The following is a 12,156-nucleotide window of genomic DNA, read 5'->3' as shown; positions in this document are numbered from 1 at the left end:
TGTGTCAATGGAAAAGTTTGAAGTTATAGCTGATTCTGATACCAGCATAATTGTCACATTTTCCCTAATTGCATAATTTTTGAGTTTGCGTCAGGGAGTGTGTTGGAGAAGTTATATAAAATCTTGCCGTACTCCTAGACTTGTCAAACTGAAAAAATGACTTATGAAACTGAGGAACTGTCAGTGGTTTKCTCAGAGTAAGAAACCAAAATAAAAACACAAACTTACCTGAGTGAAATGAAAAACTTGGCTAAGCTTACAGGTCAGAATKACACAGATGTCCTCAAGGATGTAATGTCTCCACTGGGCCAGTCCATCACTGAACTCTGTCCAGTATCATCTTCTTTGAAGACTCTTTCAGATGAAGAGGATTTGGCCATGGCTGCTCCRTACAGCATCACAGATGAAAACTATGAGTGCTATTCATCTCAAATCAGATGATGTCTCTGGAGCTGCCACATTACAACCTTCAAGACCTTTGCCAGCCATGTCTTTCTCAGATATCAACCCACCTGGAGTGCAGAGGTATGTGGTTGAGCACATCATGAAAAGCGATGACAGTGCAATACATATGTCCTCATTAAAACTTATTTTCTGGTCGAATTCCAAGACCACAACATGAAATAGACTATGAAACTTGATCCTCTGATGTTGACYTTCTGTTAAMAGATCCTGCTGTGTCAGACCTGCAGCATTCCAGAAAGATATTTGAYAGTCTACTACCACCAGCTGCAGACATGGTTAAACATCTTTGACCAGACACATYCCCTTTAAGTTTATCCCAAAATTCTTGMCTTGGTCTATGGAACAATCCAAGATGGTGATGAACTGTATGCAAAGTTTATGGAGCAATTCCAAGATGCAGGTGAAAAAACACCAGTCTATTTACAACGCCTGGAAGTGACCTTGAACTACGCTGTAAGGAGGGGTGGAGAGTTAGCTGCTGATTTTGAAAAACATTTGCTGAATCAATTCTGTGGTGGCTGTTGGGATAACACCTTAATTTCTGAGCTCCAACTGAAGCAGCGCAAGTCAAAACCACCATCTTTTGCAGAGGTGTTAATGTTGAGAACAGAAGAAGAGAGAGAAGCTGCTAAAGCTCAGCGTATGAAACCCAGAGCTAGCGTGCATTCACATCATGCTTATGCACCAGCTGAAGAAAAGAGTGCTTATGATAACCTGACTACCCAACACCTTCAAGCAGCTAGCTGATGTACACAAACACAAACAGTTGGCTGCTCTTACCACTGCTCTGTCTGGTCAGAAACAGTCTGTTTTGCCTAAATCTATCCATGTTGGCAAGTTCAGTCAGCCCCAACATACTAGTAAATGTGTTTCTCAACCCTCTCACAAAAATGCAGCTTTTTGTGATTAGGTTACTTCTACATCTGTGGGGAAGATGGATTTTTCCCTATTCTCAAAAAAAGGGAAAAATCCATATTTTTGACAGGGATTTTTGTCAAGAATCCCTGTCAGAATGACTGGAGTCGTTTCTGCTCCAGCAGAAATGACTTTTCTCTGTCAGACATTTATAGATCTTTGTATTAAAGGAGTCACGGCATCAAAATATTTATTGGTATTATTTATAGAGTGCAGGCCATAAAGGCCCATTTTAATGGAACATATAAATTGAGTAGAGCTGTATCTTCCTGCTCTAATCCTGCATATTGGCCCTTATCTTCGAACACATAAAACTAATGCTTTAGGTTCGTCTGCAGAGCATGTGATTTAGGATATGGCTAATATCTGGAGCTCCAACAGATAGATCTGCTTTATCTCCAGGTCAAGGGAAGGGATGGAATGGCTTAAATGTATTTGTGATTTTTGACCCTCATCATTGTCTGGTTTGAAAAAGGTTGGTATATAGAAGCAGAAGCAGTAGGTCCAACTTAAATGAAACTTAATTTGTCATAAGTAATTAAGTTAAGTTTATCCAAGTAAATATGTGAAGTTTAGGTTTTCATGTTAAATGTAAAAAGTAAGTTTGACAAACTTAGTTTGATTACACTTAACAGTTTAACTCTTATTTTTTATTTTRGACCTCCATTCTCTTTTTAGTGAAATACAGTARTAGAAATTGTTTTCAAACCCTAGCTCACATTTTTGACGTGGCCTATCTTGTAAGGATTTATTTTAAGTTATATCATCACCTTATGTGCATATTAAGACTGTAAACACTACAATCTAAAGAACTTTATACAACGAGARATTAAAGATACAAAATGAAAAATTATGTTGGAGTGCCTTTTTTCTTATTTATTGTTTTCATTTTCTTATGACTTGTTTTTCACCCCTCTATATCTTCCTTCTTAGAACTTGTAATTTTTACTCAAACCTTTCTCCTCGTGCTCTTGCAGAACTCCGCTCGCTTACGAATCATTGGTACCGTCGCCTGGCAACCTCTAACAAAAGTGTTGTACTGGGTGCGTTTGTTTCCCTCTAGCAGGGGTGCCTGTGTGGCTACTATCAATTGTAGCAAGCTGCGCCACCCACTGGATGCCTCAGCTTTCTGCTCCATGTTAAACTAAACATTCGCCAGCAGTGTGCTCCCAACCAACTCCCTACATCACCTTAGCCCCACCCACTTCCAACAGGAAGTCACCTGGGGTTTTTTCAGCTGGATGTCTTACTTTTTTTATTCTTTGACTCATATGGGCTTAAAGCTGTGCCAAGTRACATAAAATGACATGATGATGAATTCTGTCAAAGTTGGCTKAACCATGTGGGCGTGGCCAAATGACAAATTTCAATCTTTCACCGTATGTATACGGTTGTCACTAAATCATACATTCATCATCTGATTTGCACACTCTGACAGAGTTTATGTTTTGCTCTATCAGTCTTGAAAGAGTTAAATGTTGTCAGTAAAAGAGTTCATTCATACTCTTAAAGTATTAGAATTGTGCACTATTCTGGTGTTATTTTGTTAACTCCAATGCCCAAGAGTTCTTTCAACACTGGGAATTTGGACCCAAATGATCACCAAGTTTGGTGTAAACTTTACTCTTAAAGTGTAACATATACACTTCACAATTTGCTGTGTAGTTGTAAGTTTCTCAACCTGCAGTGAGAGTTATCTTAGAGTCAAAGAGAAAGCTACTGCTGCTCAGAGCAGCACAGAATCTAACATCTAGTTTACATCCAAATACGTAAAACATTTTGCAAACTCATTGTTTTGCATGCGGCATTCTGTCAATTTTTTTTTTGTAAATCCAGCATAAAGTATGTTACTTAAAAACTATGGTAACACTTTATTTGAAGGGGTGTGCCTAAGACTGACATGACACTGTCATAAACATGACATAACATCWGACATGAACATAAAGAMGTATTTATGAATGTTTATGACAGTTGTCATGAAGTGTCATTCGGTAAATAATGACACTTTTAATGGAAAGTTGCATTAAAAGTCCATTAAAAGTGTTTTAATGGACTTTAACTACTATTACTTCAAAAAGTATTGTTACTTTTTTAAAATAAAAATACTTTCTGCCGTACTGCCGTTAGTGGTAATTTTCAGTGTGAAACTGATTTCCAGCCGACGGAGGGCAGCAATGCTTCCTTCAGGCTGAATGTTTTTCTACAACACTGAGTTCCCAGGATTAGGACGCAGCTGTAAATGTGACAGGACATCATGTCCCGAACACTGTGTGCTTCTGTACAGTGTGCCACAACAAAAGACCGAGCCACATCGAACCCTATAAAGTCAGCCGTTAAACTGAGCAAGCATTCACTCCAGCACCTCAGTTCATCGGCTGATTTGATGTGTGAAATTATGTCTACTGGCTTCTTATCGAGGTCAGTCGCTGCAAACACTGTGTGTGCAAAACAACAATGTCTGCCATGTTTTAAAATCTTACCATGCAAAAGTACAATGCTTGCAAAAAGTATAGGCCCTTAGGAAGTTTTACCTTTTTATTGTGCTTAAAATTAGTCATGAGCAGCAAAATGGGACATTTTTGACATAATTTTTTTTTTTTTTAATGTAAAAGTAAAATCTGATTTCTACAAAATAATGAACATTAGATAAAAATATATAATCTAAAATAAACCCTAGGTTTAGCTGGATGCTTCAGGTTGTTGTCTGGCTGGATGGTAAATGTTATCTGAAGCCGTCGCTCTATAATGGAAGCTCATTTTCCTCCGTGGTTTTTAGTTTTTGCTGCATTTATTTTACCTTCCACCCAGGGCTTGAGCGGCTTTATGGCATATTGTTCGTTGCTCCATTCACTGACATGGGACCGTCATAATTTAGCCAAATAAATATATCACAAATCATTTTTAGTCGGCCCATTCGTCAGTTTTCTTTAAGGATATTGACCTAATCCAATGAATCCGGTCATCTCAAATTTTGCCACTTGAGCTGATCAGAGTTAGATATAAGCCAGTGCAGATAAATACACCACAAGGGGAAGGAAATAAGAACATTAAGATTCTGTTCCTGGTTGTTTATATTTGTCTCTGCAATATTATTTCATGTTTCTTTAAATATACTTATTTGTTCTCTTTTTTCTTGTTTTTTTGCACTACCTCTGAGAGTTGCTATTTTTWAAATTTCCTTTTACTGTCTTGCACAACGACAATAAAGAAATTCTGATTCAGAGGAGTGAATGCTGAAAGTCAATGACTCGATGCAATCTGCTGGGTTTCCTCAGATAGAAAACTTTTGAAAGGATTTTAAATAATGAACTGAACTTACTGCATTGTTTGAGAACTAGGATCAAATGGAATAAATGTTTTTTTTGCAAAGTGCCTCAAGTCAACATTTGTTGAATACTGGTGGTGTAGAAAAGAAAACTGAACTGAAATGAAAAGATTGCCTGGTTGCTTGAAAGGAAAATCTAAAAACGTGGTACTCCATTGAAATCATAAAACACTGCAAGGTGAATCCATTTATAGGAAATCAGACAAACTGTGCCATAAATGCAAACTTGTTTGGAGCGATAACTAGGTTTTTTCTGCTGTGTCAGCCTTAAAAGAATAACCATCAACTAGGCCAGTCCAGGCTATGTGGAGCAAGTCACAGGGCATCTAAAGTTTGTTCTCAGATTAAAGGCAGGTGGATTAGGATTACTCAGATCCATGTGTGTCTGTTCACACTTCCAGCTACCTCACAGGAGAAGAGAGGTCAGGAAGTGACGAGCGCTGGGATTAAAGCCCTACTTGGGTCAAAGGACAGACTGACTGCACACACACAGACACACACACGCAAACACACACAACGTCACAATCTGATGTTAAAAGAGAGCTGTTCATGAAGTGCCAACAGTTCAAACACAGTTCAGGTGTGAGTCTGAGCTGATGTAATACAGAATATGACTGCATCTGATACCAGCAGGAAGTTCTGGGATTCAATAAATATATTGTAAACGTATGAATTCAACAATTATAAAATATCTACAAGGTTCTTCCAGCTGCGTGTTTTGCATAATTTCCTTTTTTTTTTTTTTTGTGACATTTAAATATTTCAGATCTGTGATGAAGATCTTTATGGAAACACAAAGAGAAACAGAGAGACTAATCACATTTCAGGTCAATCTCATGAGCAGATCCCAGGTCTGCTTATTGACAGACGTGTGGAGACAGGAAATCTCTTAAACATGTTAAAGACTACAAAAAGTAGGCTCACAGGAGATCTACAGGTCTAAAAACAATAACCCAACCCGACATTTCCCCGATCTACAGGAATTTAAGAGCAGTGGAGAAACTGACGTCTACAAAATAATTTTAATGCTTTTTGACTCCAGTAATCCACAGTGAGAGACCCACAAACAGAGAAAACAGTCGTGGACCAACCAAAATGACCCTGGCTACTGACCCAGGAAGTCACAAAGAACCCAGGATATTACGTAAAGCTCTCAGCAGGATGTCTTTGAGGTGAGGTCAGAGGTCATAAAGCATTCATCCCTAAGGATAATTATTTTCTTATTGTTTTTAAAAATCAATTATTAACAAAATGGCTTTTTGACAAAACAAATTATCAAAACAAAAAGCCTTTGTCTACTGATATATGCAAACAATAATGACAATTTAATAAAAAAATGTGTATCTTAAAGCCTTTATTCAGCCCTTCCAGTCAGTATTTAGTATTTGCACCTCTAGCTGATGTGCAGTTGCCTTTGTCTAATATTAAAATGAGTTTGACGGGGAAAAAAACACAAGCAAAAGAAATCTGTAAGGTGCAAATCAATCCCTCAGCACTGCAGTTAAAATCCACTAATAGTTTGGAGATAATTTTGTGTTTTGAAATAAAGAGAGATATTCCAGAAAGGCTTTTCTGGAGGGACCTTCCTAAGACTGGATTCTGTTTACGTCACAGTGAACKGTCGGCGCCACGTGCCTCCCTGGAACCAGGCGGCGTCACAGCAGAACTGGGTCAGCCTGGTCTGAGCGAGTCAGACACTCTGAGGACAGCTTGTCTGCGTGGTTCTAACCTGACGTTAAACTCCTCCACCACCACTTGTGGTTTTACTTTTGATTCATTATTTCACTGCAGCCTCTGTTATAATGTTCCTTTCAGAAACAAAACGGCTTTTACACAATTCTGTGATTTTACTGCAAGGTTGTCTTCAGTGAACCTTCCCAAATGAAATATGTCTTTATTATTTTTTTCTGCGATTAAAGTCAGATCTATGTCTTACAGGTCTATCTTAGTCAGATCTGTATCTTGAAGATTTCATGTCTTCCCCATTCCCCCATAAAATGCACACTCGGTAGGGTTTTTTCTCTGTCCACTCTGAATCTCTGATGAGGAGTTCATGGAGAGTTCACACAGTTCACACGGGGGTCACATAAAAACACAGCAGACCTGACATTAGAATATTCTGTGTAGTCATCAGTATTTCCTCATGGAGATGCTCAGGCTGACACATTTTTATTCATCGCTGATATAATCTAATGTTTAAATTTGATATATTTTAACATTTTAGTTCATGTAAAATGAACTAAGATGACAGACAGACAGGTAGCTTACAGAAGCTGTTTTTAGGCCAAATGTTGTAAACTGACTATTTCTATGAATGGAGCTCAAAACACACAGCAGGAAAAAATCATTCAGAAGAATAACATTGCACTAAACCGTTGCCTTACTTCACGTTTTCAAAGAGGAAATCTCTAAATATTTGCTCCAAATTACTTCCATGTCCAAGCTTTTTGAGCCACCCTATTGTCAGCCAAAACTTGACCACCAGAGCAGGCTAGTTTTTGACCTGTCCATTGGCATGTCTAGGAATAAAGCTCTAGCACTTTAGCCCTAGATATTAACCTCGCAGACCTTAAAACTGAAAACATTTTTAAATCCTCATCATTAAAACACCAATAAAGCCTTTTTAGTCAATCAAAATATTTTGTAATAAACACAAGCAGGTTTTTACCCGACGTTTTAGGGTAATGTTAGCTAGCTAGCTACTCTGCTAGGCTAGGTGAGCTCTGCCCAGAGTTTGTAGATTATGAAGGGACAAAGTAGAACATGCAAAGAGAGCATTATTAGGATTCATGTGAAAAGGTGACATTATCTATTTTAGCAACCGTAAAAATCGAAAGCAGCATCAGTTACATATTGGACTTCTTCCCTTTCACAAAATGACTCATTAAAACATACTTGAAACACCTTGATATYGTCAGAGTGCAGTGTTCGAAAGCAGATAAAGGAACTGATCAATAAGTCTTTTATGAGAAGCTGAGGCCTGAACAGAAAGGCAGAAGCCATTAGGCTCATTAAAGATTACTCAACTGCATCAAACAGGACACCGAGCATATTGTTACATGTCCACACTGACAAGAAAGATCACAAAGTCTTCACGCATTAGACGGCATATGGTTGAAAGGACAGAATCTAATGGAAAACTTGATGATCAATAAGACAAAGAAAAACAAACATATTTCAGGAATCAATATGCTGAGCCCATGTGTGGAGCTCAAAATGTCAGATATTTACAGCATTTTTTTTTTATTATTGTTTACTTTTCACTTCTCCCAGCACCCACACACTCCTGACGTTTTGTCTTGCTCATCTCAGTTCTCCATTCAAAATTAGTATTTCAATATTTTATGATGAATCTGTTCACTGGAGTCCAGCTTATATCAGTCATCTTACATTTATTTTAGTTTTTATCTGAATAGATTCAGTGATCATATATTTTTGGGTAGAGACATTGTATTTTTCTGAATTACATTTTTTTTTAGTATGCTATTAAGTGGGCTTACTTGTTAAGATTATACTAAAAGGGTAAAATGAATACATTTTTAAAAACATGCTTGGTGTTCTTTTTAAAAATGTATTTTTTGTACACTTTCTAAAAGTATATTTTTTATCAAATATACTTCAAATTCCAATTAAATATATTACTAAAGTTATACTTTGGATAATCATTTTAAAAATACATGCAAATACATGTATATTTTAAATGTACGCTGTAATTTAATGGAACATTTTATAATGTGCTCCTCACTCCTCTCCTGCTTTAGGTATTTCTGCATAGTCTTGTCATTAGATTGGTCAAGCTGCTCTCAAGACTTATGCAGTGTCATATAACAGCAGGGGAGAGCTGCTTGATCCTGGAGACTATCTAAAGTGTTACTTCCCAAACGTAGAACTTATCTGCCCTGTTTAGCATCAAAGAACAACCCCCTATTGTTAACAACAGATAAATGGCAACACCATCTGCGTTGGGCTCCACAGAATCCCTGGCACATCACAATCAGGGATCCACACCTCTAGTCCAATCAAGTCTCTCTTCTCTGACCAGAACCTATAAAAGGAAGCCAGATCCACTGTTTGACTCTGTACTTTTGATCTCACCTTGCAAGGTTTTAATTCATTTCTTATTTTCTTCTCATTCAGACTCTTGTTAAAATAATTTTTCCACAACACAGAGGTTCCATCCATCCATCCATCCATCCATCCATCCATCCATTTTCTTACACCCTTGTCCCCTAATGGGGTCGGGAGGGTTGCTGGTGCCCATCTCCAGCTAACATTCCGGACAAGAGGTGGGGTCACCCTGGACAGGTCGCCAGTCTGTCGCAGAGCAACACAGAGACACACAGGACAAACAACCATGCACACACACACTCAGACCTAGGGGCAATTTGGAGAGGCCAATTAACCTGACAGTCATGTTTGTGGACCGTGGGAGGAAACCGGAGTACCCGGAGAAAACCCACGCATGCACAGGGAGAACATGCAAACTCCATGCAGAAAGAYCCCAGGCCGGGAATCGAACCCAGACATTTTTGACACAGAGGTTCTACAATAAAAACACTAAGCATGTCCTTAATACTAAATATAGAAGTTATCTTCAGTTTCACATTTCTCCGAATATGATCTGTTTTTCTCAGTTCTTTAACTAAAACACGGAGGCTATATTTATCCAAACCATTTTCAGATGTAAATTCTATCAGTGAATGGCATTAGCTGCAGTTCACACTCCAGACCAGATGGTGGCGGTAATGTACGGAGCCTTCTAGGGGGACATGGAGAAAAAAAAATTCTTTTGCGTTACCTCTCAAAATTTTGCGTTCCCTCACATCATGCTTACTGCAATATTTGCTGGTCTATTTTGTATACAGTCACAAATGTCAATTTAAAATTTCAAATGTATACACATTTAAAGAGCCTCAGTGTTCACTCTTAACTCTTTGGTGCAAAAAAAAAACTGATTGAAAATCGATTTATTCACTGCATGTTTATGTCTGTTTGCATAGTTAAGATGGAACTGAACATGAAAACATTCCTTTACACCGTTCAGACAACCAACACAAAAGAGACACAATCAAAACTGTCAGATGACTTATTACCCCGTGAAAATAACTCAGAAATGGTCCAAATAGTTTGGAAGTATTCTTTTATTTCTTTCCTTTTTACGGAAAGTTTCTGTTTATATCGTAGGTTTGTGATGCATTTATATCCTAAAGAAAAAGATGAAACTTCACATATTTCACAACAAGATATTAATATACATAAAACTTCACGGAAACCATATAGCAGAAAGTACAATGGCCACATAAGAAAGCCTTACAGAATTCAATTATGCCCCATGAACTAATTAGTACATTATTGAGAGAAAACGCAGAACCTATTGCGATGTAACGCTTATGTTTGCGAGGAAACACAAATGGAAAAAGAAATTCCCCATGTCCCAAAGGAGGCAACCAAAGATTTCTGACACGCTCAAATAAAGGTTTATATTTTGCAAATAACTTTTTAACTTCATGAGACAAAAATTTGAGATTATAATAAAAAAAATAATTAAAAAAATTAAAACTAAAATGTTTTTTGTTTTTAATAAAATCATTACAGTTCCAAAAGTTTTGATCACAATTTTATTTTATTTTTTTATTTGAGATTCGGGTTTTTGATTGAATAATTGTGAAACAAATTTAACTCCATACAAGTATTAAAAGTTTTGGGAACTAAAGACATTAAATCCTGCTTTCAGACTGAAAATGTGTGGCAGAAATGGATCTAGTCATACCTATGATACTAAATTTGTGAGAAGCTGAAGACTAAAAACCAAGATATACAGATTTATTTTTTATTGAATCACTTTGAAAATATCTCTTCATCGTTTGTCAGGAGTGGCAAGACGTAACAATACAATCTGAATAATATGTTTCTATATGTATATTTAAACATGTGCTCAGTGCTTGCATAGTTTGTTATACTCCAAAGCTTCAAACCAGAGAGAATATTCATAATTATACTTTTTGGAGCGTATAATTTCAACAAGATTGAAATTTTGATACGATAACATATGTAGTTACTATCTATCAATCAATCAATCAATCAATCAATCAATCAATCAATCAATCAATCAATCAATCAATCAATCAATCAATCAAATTTTATTTGTATAGCACATTTCAGCAGCAAGGCATTTCAAAGTGCTTTACATAATTAAAATAAAAACAGCATGTGACATTAAATAAACAGTGAGAAAAAGAAAGAGAGTTTTTTTTTAAATCATAGAAACATAGACTATATTTGCTTTGCATTGTTCCCACATGATGACAATGATATAGTATGATCCAATTAAATACTAGATTCTTGATTAATATGGGTTGTTGCTATGTTGTACTGTGTTTTAAGATCAATGTTTCCCTTTTTAACTTTGAGCCCCTGCCCCTCCAAATGTCGCTGCACAGCTGCCAATATGGAGAGAAAATAGTCTCAAAATATCTGTGCGTGTGTAAAAAGATTTGTGCGTGTGTAAAATGATTTGTGCATTTTACAAATCGAGTATTAAACATGCACAGATATTTACACACACACACAGATCTTTTTACGCATGCACAAATCCTGCACAGCACAAATTCTGTTACGCACACACAAATCATTTTACACACGCACAAATCTTTTTACACACGCACAGATATTTTGAGACTATTTTCACTCCATATAGGAGGAGTAAACGCTCCAATTCAATGAGTCAATGATCTGCTGGAGAAACTTTTTTAAACTAATTTAAATAAGCTGAATTTAATGTGATTTGACAAAAGGAGTCTTGACAAAACTTCAGTCTGGAAGACTATAGTCACACCTGCYTCATCAATCAGCACCTCCCTCTCTGCAACCTGGACCTATCAGCGCTAGTCCAAGCCTCGCTCCAGCCAATCATCGTTTGGGCTCCATCTCCACCTTCTGCTCCTGGTTCTCAGGCCTCATCTTCCTCCGACCGCCGCCACCAGTACAGGCCCCAGGGGTCTACATTCCTATGCTGCATCAGGAATGTTCATCGAGCTTATCGAAGTCCAGCTCGACATCCCCGGCTGGGGCCTGAACGCCAAAGGACTTTGTTTATTTTCATGTTCATTTTGTCTCTTTTAATCGCTTTCTTTCTCCGTTTGAGTCTCTCCAAATTGAACTACAGTCAATTAGAATGTATGATTTAATTGTAATTTATTTTTGTTATCAAAAATTGCCTCAAGATGACATTTGTTGTGAATTGGCAATATATGAATAAAGAGAATTGAATTGGTCATAAGATAACTGCATTTTGATTTCAATAAATTCATCAGAATTGGCTTTATTCACCAAGTTGAGCACACAAGCAAGTAATGTGACTTCAATTCTGTTCTGCTTTTCTTTCAGGAAGAAAATCTCAAATATGAATAAATAACTTTTTCTACTTATTTTTTGCATTGCAACAGGAAGAC

Source organism: Poecilia reticulata, linkage group LG7 (assembly GCF_000633615.1).
Source record: "Poecilia reticulata strain Guanapo linkage group LG7, Guppy_female_1.0+MT, whole genome shotgun sequence".
Lineage (NCBI taxonomy): Eukaryota > Metazoa > Chordata > Actinopteri > Cyprinodontiformes > Poeciliidae > Poecilia > Poecilia reticulata.
Note: the sequence above shows the minus strand (reverse complement) of the source record.